This window comes from Sinocyclocheilus rhinocerous, unplaced genomic scaffold (genome assembly GCF_001515625.1).
Source record: "Sinocyclocheilus rhinocerous isolate Xijiao unplaced genomic scaffold, SAMN03320098_v1.1 scaffold2938, whole genome shotgun sequence".
In the NCBI taxonomy this organism is placed as follows: Eukaryota; Metazoa; Chordata; class Actinopteri; order Cypriniformes; family Cyprinidae; genus Sinocyclocheilus; species Sinocyclocheilus rhinocerous.
The window spans coordinates 671,498-682,049 of record NW_015638564.1 but is presented as its reverse complement, the minus strand read 5'-3'; the positions used below and the strand labels follow the sequence as shown (position 1 = coordinate 682,049).

At 35.5% G+C, this 10,552-nt stretch overlaps 1 protein-coding gene across 1 annotated transcript in view; it reads right to left on the bottom strand.

Annotated features, from left to right (window-relative positions):
• Nucleotides 1–10,552, bottom strand: part of LOC107749711 (X-linked interleukin-1 receptor accessory protein-like 2) — a 19,747-nt gene that overhangs the window by 8,395 nt on the left and 800 nt on the right. The window lies entirely within an intron of this gene.

Below are 10,552 nucleotides of genomic sequence, written 5' to 3'. Positions count from 1 at the left end.
ATTTTTGATTAGTAATATGCATTGCTAAGAACTTCATTTGGACAACTTTAAAGATGATTTTCTCAATATTTAGATTTTTTTGCACCCTCAGATTCCAGATTTTCATATAGTTGTATCTCTGCCAAATATTGTCCTATCCTAACAAACCATACATCAATGGAAAGCTATTTATTCAGCTTTCAGATTATGTATAAATCTCAATTTAAAAAAATTGACCTTTATGACTGGTTTTGTGCTCCAGGGTCACATTTAGTCTAGAACTATATCATGTTCACACAGCGCACACAATGTACATTTGTGTTATTTAACATATTTAATTATTGCAGGTTTGCGTCATATTCTGAGTTTCCATTTCACCATTTTAATTCATTTTGATGAATACTAAATCTGTTTTTTTGCGAGTGGGATGAATTAATGCACATTCACATTTGTCACCCTGGAGCACAAAACCAATTACGTAACTCGCGTTACTTGTAATGCTTTACCCCCAACACTGATCACCATAGTCTTTTCGGACCTACTGGATGTAATCCAACAAGTGCAGATAGAGAAACCTCCATCAACAGAGTGACACGAGGGGGTGATGTTTGTTCTGGGCACAATGTATTTACAATTGCATGTGTTCAGGTCATCCTGGAGAAAATCTGACCATGCAGCTTGTTCACAGCTAATTGTGGCCTTCACAGCTGATGTTAGCAGATTTGGAAAGAACTGCTTGTTGTGTGCTCAGTCAATGTCATCCAAACAGCTGTCTGCTGGTCTTCTCCATCCTCTACTCATTCCTCATGCACCTGCACACATTTGGGTGTTGACTTCATCACTGAACTCCCACCTTCACAAAGGAATACCACCATTTTGGTGTACATTTGCTGCTTCTCCAAAGCTTGTTGTCCCATTCATTTTCGCAAACAACCTTTGCCTTTGAAGAATACAGAGGCCGTTTTCTACTATGTGTTCTGGTTTTAATATATTGTTACTGATCATGGCTGCCAGTTTATCTCCAGAGTGTGGAAATCCTTCTGTGAAATGCTTCATTAATTCTGGGTACCGCCCTCAAGCCAACAGACAAGTGGTGTGGCTGAACCAAGAAACAGGCAGTTTCTGATTGCAGTCCCAATCTGGTGCCACTGGTGACGATATCGCCCATCTGCAGTATATGCTCAGAACTCCCTCAAGAAACCCTCGATTGATCTGACTACATTCGAATGAGTGTATAGTGGAATCAACCTCCACTATTTCCTTGGTCTGCTGAGCAGTCGACCTCTGGTTCCATCTGAACAATCTTCATCCACTGTCATCTTGAATCACACTGAAAGGAGGTGATGAATGTTTACCTGGTGGACTGGGAAGGTTAAAGGCTGGAGAAGCAGTCATGGGTTCCTGCGAATGGAATTCTGGACCCTAAAAGCTGTGTCTGTTAAATCAGTCATGCAATGTGATTTACTAAGGTCTGTGGTAGTCGGTTTACTGGTATTTGCACTGTTAATTAATGCCCAAAAAAGCATTTCCACTCTCATCGAGACTTTTGTCGGAGTTTTATGGAATATGTGTTGAACTGCTGGTAAGGGGAGGATTCAGAGAGCAATAACCTCAGATCTTACAGTCGCTTTTTTCAATAAGCATGAAGAGAGATCACAGATTTATAAATAGCTGACAGCACACAGTTAATTGCAAGTTTTAAGAGGGGCTGAGATGAAAAGCAGGGATCTCAAACTTCTCTAAATAGATTCTAGCAATGCATATAGTTCAGTTCATCATAAAATGATTTGCCAAATTCATTCATACATGGTTTTCAATTTGACATTTCGCGGCCCATCAAACAGGGCTCATCAGGTATTGAATGATTCCTGGCTATGAGTGATTTAATAAGAATTTAGTTCCTCTCATATAGTAATACAGTTTCAAATGTATAAAAAGTGTTTAGTAATACCACAATACCTGCTTCCTATATTCTATAGAGAAATTAACATATTAATGTTAACCCAAATTAATGAGACTGTAAAACAGGTACAGTAGACAGACAATAACATCAGGATTTTAAATGTGGTTAAAAGGTATACAAGGTTGAATTTTATGTTACAATTTAATGGTACTGAACTGCAAGGCATGATAATTATGAATTAATTAGAAAAACGTGATTTAAAATGATGTGAGATGAAGATTCATACCACACGACATTTCATGTCAACTACCCATAAACCTTTGGAAAAGAGATGTAGGTTTCTATGATCATGTACTCTATTAATGGGTATTAACACCAATCTGTCATTCTGTCAATCTATCATTGTATGTGAGGGTCTAAGAATATACAAGAGTTCACTGGCTTAATTAACTAATCACTTCATTAAAGTACTTTAATAAATGTGTCACTTTTAGCTATGCGAGTCATTTTCATCTATTGTCCCTGTAGGCAAATTAACAAGAGATATAAGGGCTAATACTACGTGCATCATTTAAGTGAACAGATGAGAGTGACCTTTGTGGCACTCTTACCCTTCTCATCGTAAATAGCTCAATTATGCTGGTCATTCACTTCCTTTTCATAATCAAGAACATTTAAGTCAATCCTGATCAATAGTCTGTCAGTTTCATCCATTTTACATATCCAGGGCTAAAGCTCATGTTTCTTTTGACGTTTTGTCATGAGATTTAAATGTCAGCGATGTGCATTGATTGCAGCCACTGCAGACTGATGGAACGAACACACACACGCACACACGCGCACACACACGCGTGCACACACACACATCATTTTAGATAATCAACTGAATCAATTTAAATTACTTGTAAATGGTTCACAAATGGTTTATAGGTATTACTTTTATCATTCATGACCTTACTGAGGTAGCAAATAATTGTTACATTTTTGCAAATAGCTTCTGAGGTGCTTGAAGGCTGGCTTTAATATTTAGAACACATAGGGATTTAATGAGTCACTTTTTTTCTTCTTCAAATCAAGTGCACCAGTATATCCAGTCCTGTATCCAGATGTTGTCATCAGAGGGACGATGTAACCACACACCAGCTACAGAGACCCTCAGGTGGTTTAGGCCACCCGTCCTGGAGTTATGTTACCAAATAGGGCAAGAAAGGCATATGATCTACTGTAAACGTACTGTAGGGAGGCCAGGAACCACAGAGGAGCAAGAATACACCACCTGTAATTGAAATTGACATTTTGCTGGTGTAAGTCTATATCTATTAGCTTTAAGCAGGGCCGTTTCTGACCAGTTTGGTGCCCTAAGCGAAATCACTATAAGTCGTCATAGCTTCTGAGGTGCTTGAAGGCTGGCTTTAATATTTAGAACACATAGGGATTTAATGAGTCACTTTTTTTCTTCTTCAAATCAAGTGCACCAGTATATCCAGTCCTGTATCCAGATGTTGTCATCAGAGGGACGATGTAACCACACACCAGCTACAGAGACCCTCAGGTGGTTTAGGCCACCCGTCCTGGAGCTATGTTACCAAATAGGGCAAGAAAGGCATATGATCTACTGTAAACGTACTGTAGGGAGGCCAGGAACCACAGAGGAGCAAGAATACACCACCTGTAATTGAAATTGACATTTTGCTGGTGTAAGTCTATATCTATTAGCTTTAAGCAGGGCCGGTTCTGACCAGTTTGGTGCCCTAAGCGAAATCACTATAAGTGGTCTATATATAGTATAAAGAATTGCCCTATAATTCTGTGAATAAAACCAAGCCATTAATGACGTTCCCAGTATGTTTTAAAGCGCTTTAGTATTAAATTCAATTAACAGTATACCATACAGCTAATATGATAACTGATGTATTTGATTAGGATAATGATATTTTTATAAAGTGTAACAGAACACTTTATTGTGTTTTCGGGACAGATATACCCGCACTTGCGGTCTTTGCACTTGACCTCTTGACTACTTCTATGACGTAAGAGAGAGTATAGAATACTATGTGTCATCAAATTTGATTTATTGCCCATCATAAACCCCTCCTCCTCCTTCCATAAATGGACACCTGTTTGGCCACCTGTCATGTACACCCCCCAACCATCTAACCGGACATGTGTTTATCCACCCCAACGATCGAAAGGAATTTATGATTGTTTGGGAAAGTGTTTTTGTGTGGGTCCGTTGAAACTGTTCAAAACTATGTGCTTTAAACTTTAAATTGTGAAACGTGGTATGATTATTAAACGGGATAAGGGAAGTTTTTATTAAAGTTTTCACACATACATTTCAACATCAAACATACACGTAATAGAAACAATGTAATGACTTTTTTCCAGAAAAGAGTAAAAACGGGTCGAGACAAGTATTTAAGTGTTGTTAACACAATTTAATAACTATTTAGAGTTTGTTACCATTTAGAAAAGAAAAATAAAAATGCTGACTTCTCACCATGATCTAAAACAAAAAGTATCCTTCCAGATACGTTCGTTAAAACACCGGCATAAGATACTTGTCAAAATCTATGTTGTAGTCTATCATAACAATTTAGAAAAGCTAGCGTTTTGTCACAACGGTAGAAATGTTAAACAAAAGAAAAAGAACCGCGTATCTTACGGTGATCTAAAAGAAAATTCATCAGACGCGGTCGTTAAAGCACCAGCATAAGATACTTGTCAAAATCTATGTTGCACTCTACCATTAGCTACAATTTTAAAAAGCTAGACCTTGTTGCTGACAGAAAGTTAAACAAAAGAAAAAGACCTGACCATCTTACGCTGATACATCCTCACACGCTGCTGTCAAAACTCAGAATGTTTACGTCCGGTCCCACTCAAACCACACCCACTAACCGCCCCTAACACATCCCTAACACAGGAGACCGCAAAGATAGATTTAAATGTATGTTAAAATAATTAAACAAAGTAATGTTTTTAATAAATCAACATCATTTCTCAATTGATTAAAACATTCTAGCCTACCTGTTTTTAACATTAGACCAGCATTTTTTACTTTAAAAAATTAGGATAGCCTATGCAAGTTTTCCTTCTAAACAAATGCCACCTAAGCCACAGGAAAAATGTTGTTTGTTTTTTTATTTTATTTTAGTTTAGTTATTCACACTTAATTTAGTAATTCCTTTATTTACTCTTTGGTTTTTGTCAAGCTTAAGACTTCTGGCTTGCTATATAAACATACTTTTTTTTTGTTTTTTTTCCACTTTAAAATTAGGTTACACAAGTTTACTAAACAATCACCTCTAAGCCACAGGAAAAAATTTTGTTTGTTTTGTTTTATTTTATTTAGTTATTCACCAAGTTAAAGTGGTGGGTAGTGAAGTATCTCAAACTCTAAATGTGGAAAACGGATCGCCTCAGGGAAGTGTGATTAGTCCTGTATTATTTAATATAATGATTAATGATATATTTGGAAAAGTGGTTTTTTTTTGTTTTTTTTTCCACTTTAAAATTAGGTTACACAAGTTTACTAAACAATCACCTCTAAGCCACAGGAAAAAATTTTGTTTGTTTTGTTTTATTTTATTTAGTTATTCACACTTAATTTAGTAGCCTAATTCCTTTAATCAGTCTTTTATTTTTGTCAATCTTAACTTCTAGCATGCTATATCAGTTAAAACACACACGCGCGTACGCAAATATCTAACTGGAATGAAAGCGAATGTTTTGGGAAGTCTCTTTGATTTCTTGCCGTAAGATTTGTGGCGTGTTAGCTATCAGTTGAAACAGACATACGTAATTAAACGTCTAAACTTTTACAACATTAGACGAAATGCAAAATATCGTGGCTCACGCACTACAATGAAACGAGAGAAGGTTTGAAGATGGTAAAGTTAGGTAAAGAAGAAAATATTTATTTCTAAGAAAAACAGGAATGTTAATAATGTGGATCTGGTGAATGTGGCTTCAAACTGATGTTCAGGATGAGATTAGATAGATAAAGGAGTCGTCGATAACAACAAACTTAAATAGATTGGTGCAAAGGTGTTTGTTTTAACAAACGGTCTATGATGTAGGGAAATTGTGTTCCATTTTACTTCATTTTAGTTAAATTTGTTATCTTTATTCACTCAGATTTTTGAACACAAACACAAACATATGCACAAACACCCACTCATACACAAACATACATGCAAAACAACCAAGGGCACAAACACAAACATACAGCAAAAACACAAGCATACAAACAAATACAAACACAAACATACACGCAAAAACAAACACTCACACACGCAAACACTAACATGCACAGACATACATGCAACCACAAACATGCATACACGCAAACACTCACACAAACACAAACATACAGCAAAAACACAAACATATAGACATATACATTCAAACGCAAACATACACGCATACATGCAAACATGTGCACAAACACACATAAAAACAAACATACACGCAAACACACACACACACACATTAAAACAACCCCTGCAGTTAAACATTTAGACTTTTATGATGTCTCATACAAACCTTTTACAAATAAAAACTTTTAAAATCAAACTGGGTATCTCTACAAGATGATGAAAAGCAGTATGATTAAACAATGATATAACTTTTGTTTTATCAAATAAGTTAAGTTTTGTAGATTTTAAACCTACTGAACCTTTTTAACGACAAACATCTGGTTAGGTTAAGAAGAAAAACAGGAATGTTAATAATGTATATCTGGTGGATGTGATTTCACAGAGGTTCAGGACGATATTAGATAGATAGAGAAAAGACAATAACAACAAAGTGAAATAAATAGGGAGATTTATGTTTTAAACAAACATACACGCAAAACACAAACACAAACATACAGCAAAACACAAACACAAACATAGACAAATATACATTCAAACGCAAACATACACACATACACGCAAACATGTGCACAAACACACATAAAAACAAACATACACGCAAACACACACACACACACATTAAAACAACCCCTGCAGTTAAACATTTAGACTTTTATGATGTCTCATACAAACCTTTTACAAATAAAAACTTTTAAAATCAAACTGGGTATCTCTACAAGATGATGAAAAGCAGTATGATTAAACAATGATATAACTTTTGTTTTATCAAATAAGTTAAGTTTTGTAGATTTTCGATCTTTCGAACCTAAAACCATGATGAGGATTAGAAGCAGTCAAATGATCCTCTGATGAATGAAAGGCAGAGATTTTTCTTTATGAATTAGACCTAAATTAGACTGAAAATGAGTTGTCATAAGGTTGTTTGCAACAAAAGTAATTCTTAAACAAGGTGCTACGAATGTCTCACAGAATCTTAACAACAGATTAGACTTTCTTTCTTACTTTAAAAATGTATTATTAACCATGGTGTTTAAATGCAGCATATTTATTTTTCACAGTATAATGTTTTATTTTATTAAAATAAAAATAACTTTCTATATAGGTTTATTTTACTAAGATTTGATCAAATAATTGTTAGAAGAAATAATTCAAATAATCGATAAGTCCAACTTTTCAACCCCCACCTGATGTGTCTGATGGTTTGTGATGACATAAATATCTTACTGATACAGATGTGTAAAGTTCAATATTACTGTTAAAAATAATTTGAAAAAAGTCATCTTTTTTAGCTTTCATATAGCATTCACGGCCATACTCAGTTGGTTCTTGTGTAACAGAGTCCTGAGACGGGTGAAAATAGAATGCGTGATCAATAACAAAGACTTAATTTATATACCATATCTGGCTTTCTCATCAAAATGTGACACTTTTTTTTTTTGACTTTTTAAATGTCGAACAACCGTTTTTGTTGGAAATAAAAAAAAAACAGTGTTGTGTTTCTAAGTTAGAATCCTTATAGTTTGTAGTAAAATCAAATCTATAAGCTAAAACATTTTTCTTTCAAACTCTCTCACGCACCCTTCACAGACCCCACAACAAACTGACAAAATCATCCTTAAGTTTGTTTGAACATTTAGCTGTAGCTGAGACCCTGATGGAATTATTTTACGCACAGTGCTGGGGAGGTTACTATGGAAATGTGATAGGTTATAGATTACAAGCTACCCTATTTAAAATCTAATAAGTATACAAGTTACCCTATTTAAAATCTAATAAGTAGTGTAACTATTTCAATTACTTTAAAAAGTAATGTAACTCTACATTTGATTACATTTTTTATTACTCTTCTAAATATGTAATGTTTTCAACCGTTAATCTTTTGAAACATGTAAACCAGCCAGGGTTAACATCACAGTAGGACTCAACAACTAATTACGGGCAGACTTTCAAAATCCTTCATGACTTGAATTAGGATTATAATAATTTAATTTTAAAGCACAACCACCGCAAAATCAGACTTGCTTTGAGATTGTTCTGAGATTAAATACACATTTAAAACCATAACAAGATAGTTTAATAGCTATGATACTGTTTTTGAAATCAAGTCTTTGCATAGCTATGACAGGAAACACTGGCATCTAACAACGGCTTGGAAAAATTTAAACTTAAAAAATAAATATACATCACCCAAATAGGAAATAAAACAGTTATCGAATAAGCATGTGTCCTAAACTCCTGAAACATCGGTGTCTCATATTTTAGAGCAGTCAATGCAATTTATGAAAGATCGATTAAATCTGTATGTGTGTGTGTGTGTGTGAAAAAATATTCAGATGTAACCCCTCTGTAATCGTTAACATTTTCATAAGTAACTGTAATTTGATTACACATTTTTTCTCAGTAACTGTAACTGATTACAATTACATTTATTTTGTAATTAAATTACGTAATTTAGCTATATGTAACTAGTTGCTCCCTAACACTGTTTATGCATTATTAATAGATGGTGAAAGAGTTCATTAACCTCTTTAACGTTAAAAATGTGAACAATATCACTTAACACTAGTTTGGCATACAACACTCCTAAAACAAGCCAGACCCCCCGATTTGAAGCATCGTAACAAGTACAGCCATTGCAGAAAATGTATTATAACGACGCAGTAAGATAAAACTCTGGATGCACGATCGACCGTATCGATGTGACGATATCACGTTTAACATATTATTACAAGGCCCTGCTTACAGAGTTTATGGTGAAATATAGGCGTGAGCTAACAGTCTGTAAAAATACCGGTCACGCTCAACATGCAGAGACAGAGAACTCAACAAACATACACCCTTCGGGTCACGTAACACCCCGTCTAACACAACGCACATTCTCCAGAATGCGGTGATGACGGGTTCATAATTTCGTGATGAAGACCGACTGGATATTCAGACACCAGCAGCAGGACCTGATTGACTTTTTATAAAGATAAAGACAATTATTTGCTTTCAGGAACATGCGAATCCTAACGCTTCACAAGATAACATAACAACGGTTGCTCCATTACAACATAGCCTACACGTCAAGCCTGTTTTAGCATACGTGTATCGTATTATTCTTGAATATAAGCGTTTAGTCTAAATAGGTTTAACAATTCTTTTTGTTTTTACTTCAAACATGGCCGCCGGGGATCCATATCCCAAAATACTCATACATGGCAGCGCTCTAAATCGTCGGACTTCCGATTAAACGCATGCTCAGATACCCTATAGAAAAAGACTCACATTTCCACACTTTCTGTGAAGTATACGCTCCTTCCATGTTGTGAAGTTACAAACCCTTTTTTGTGATCCGTGTTAGTGATGCAAAGTCCAATTCACTTCTGCGAAATGATTCATTTGGACAGTTCGGTTCAAATCAAATTTGATGACACATAGTATCCTATACTCTCTCTGATGTATTTCCTGTATTTGGTCCAAGTTAGGGCTGGGTATCGTTCAAAATTTTTCGATATCGATATCGATACCGATACCTTGACTTCGATACCGGTTCCTGAACGATACTTTTTTCGAGACCAATTTTATGAAATCAATTTTAACAAGATTACATTATCTAACAAAAAAACTTTGGTTTTATTTTTCAGCTTGTTGATGTTTATACAGACTCAAAGACTCATCTCCTGAGCCACTGCACAAAGGAACAAAATGTAACCAACACAATAAATCAGTGCAAAATAGTTTTAATAAAGCTCAAATAGTCTTCAGTTTACACATCTGTTAGGCTACATTTACACTAGTTAGTGTTTGTTTTAAAACGCATAGCTCAGACAGAATCATGATTTCTATTTATTTTCCACTGATTTACTGATGAGCATTAGCAGCTTCCAGCGCTGTCTGCCTGTGTTCTCTCTTCCATGATCGCTTCTCTGACTCAAGAGGTAATAACATATTTAATTTCAGCAACATTACATGGCCAAAACACACATTAGATGGCAGGGACTCATTTACACCAATAAAACCAAATTATATGTAATATCTAATTATTATCAATATTTCACATACATTGGAAAGGTTTCCGTGACCTCTCACGAGATCTCGGCAAAAAAGTCTCACGATTTATTTCCACAACATGATGCATGATGGTATACACCAAGCCTCGAATACCGCTCCGGAGTGTGGATTTAGTGTGTGTTAAGGGCACTGCGCTCTGGCGTTTTTAAGACCTGGGACAGTCTTGCGCAGTTCCTGTCGCGCGCACGCGCTCTCAAGTGGCCAAGACCGCAAGTGTGGGTATTTGGACAAG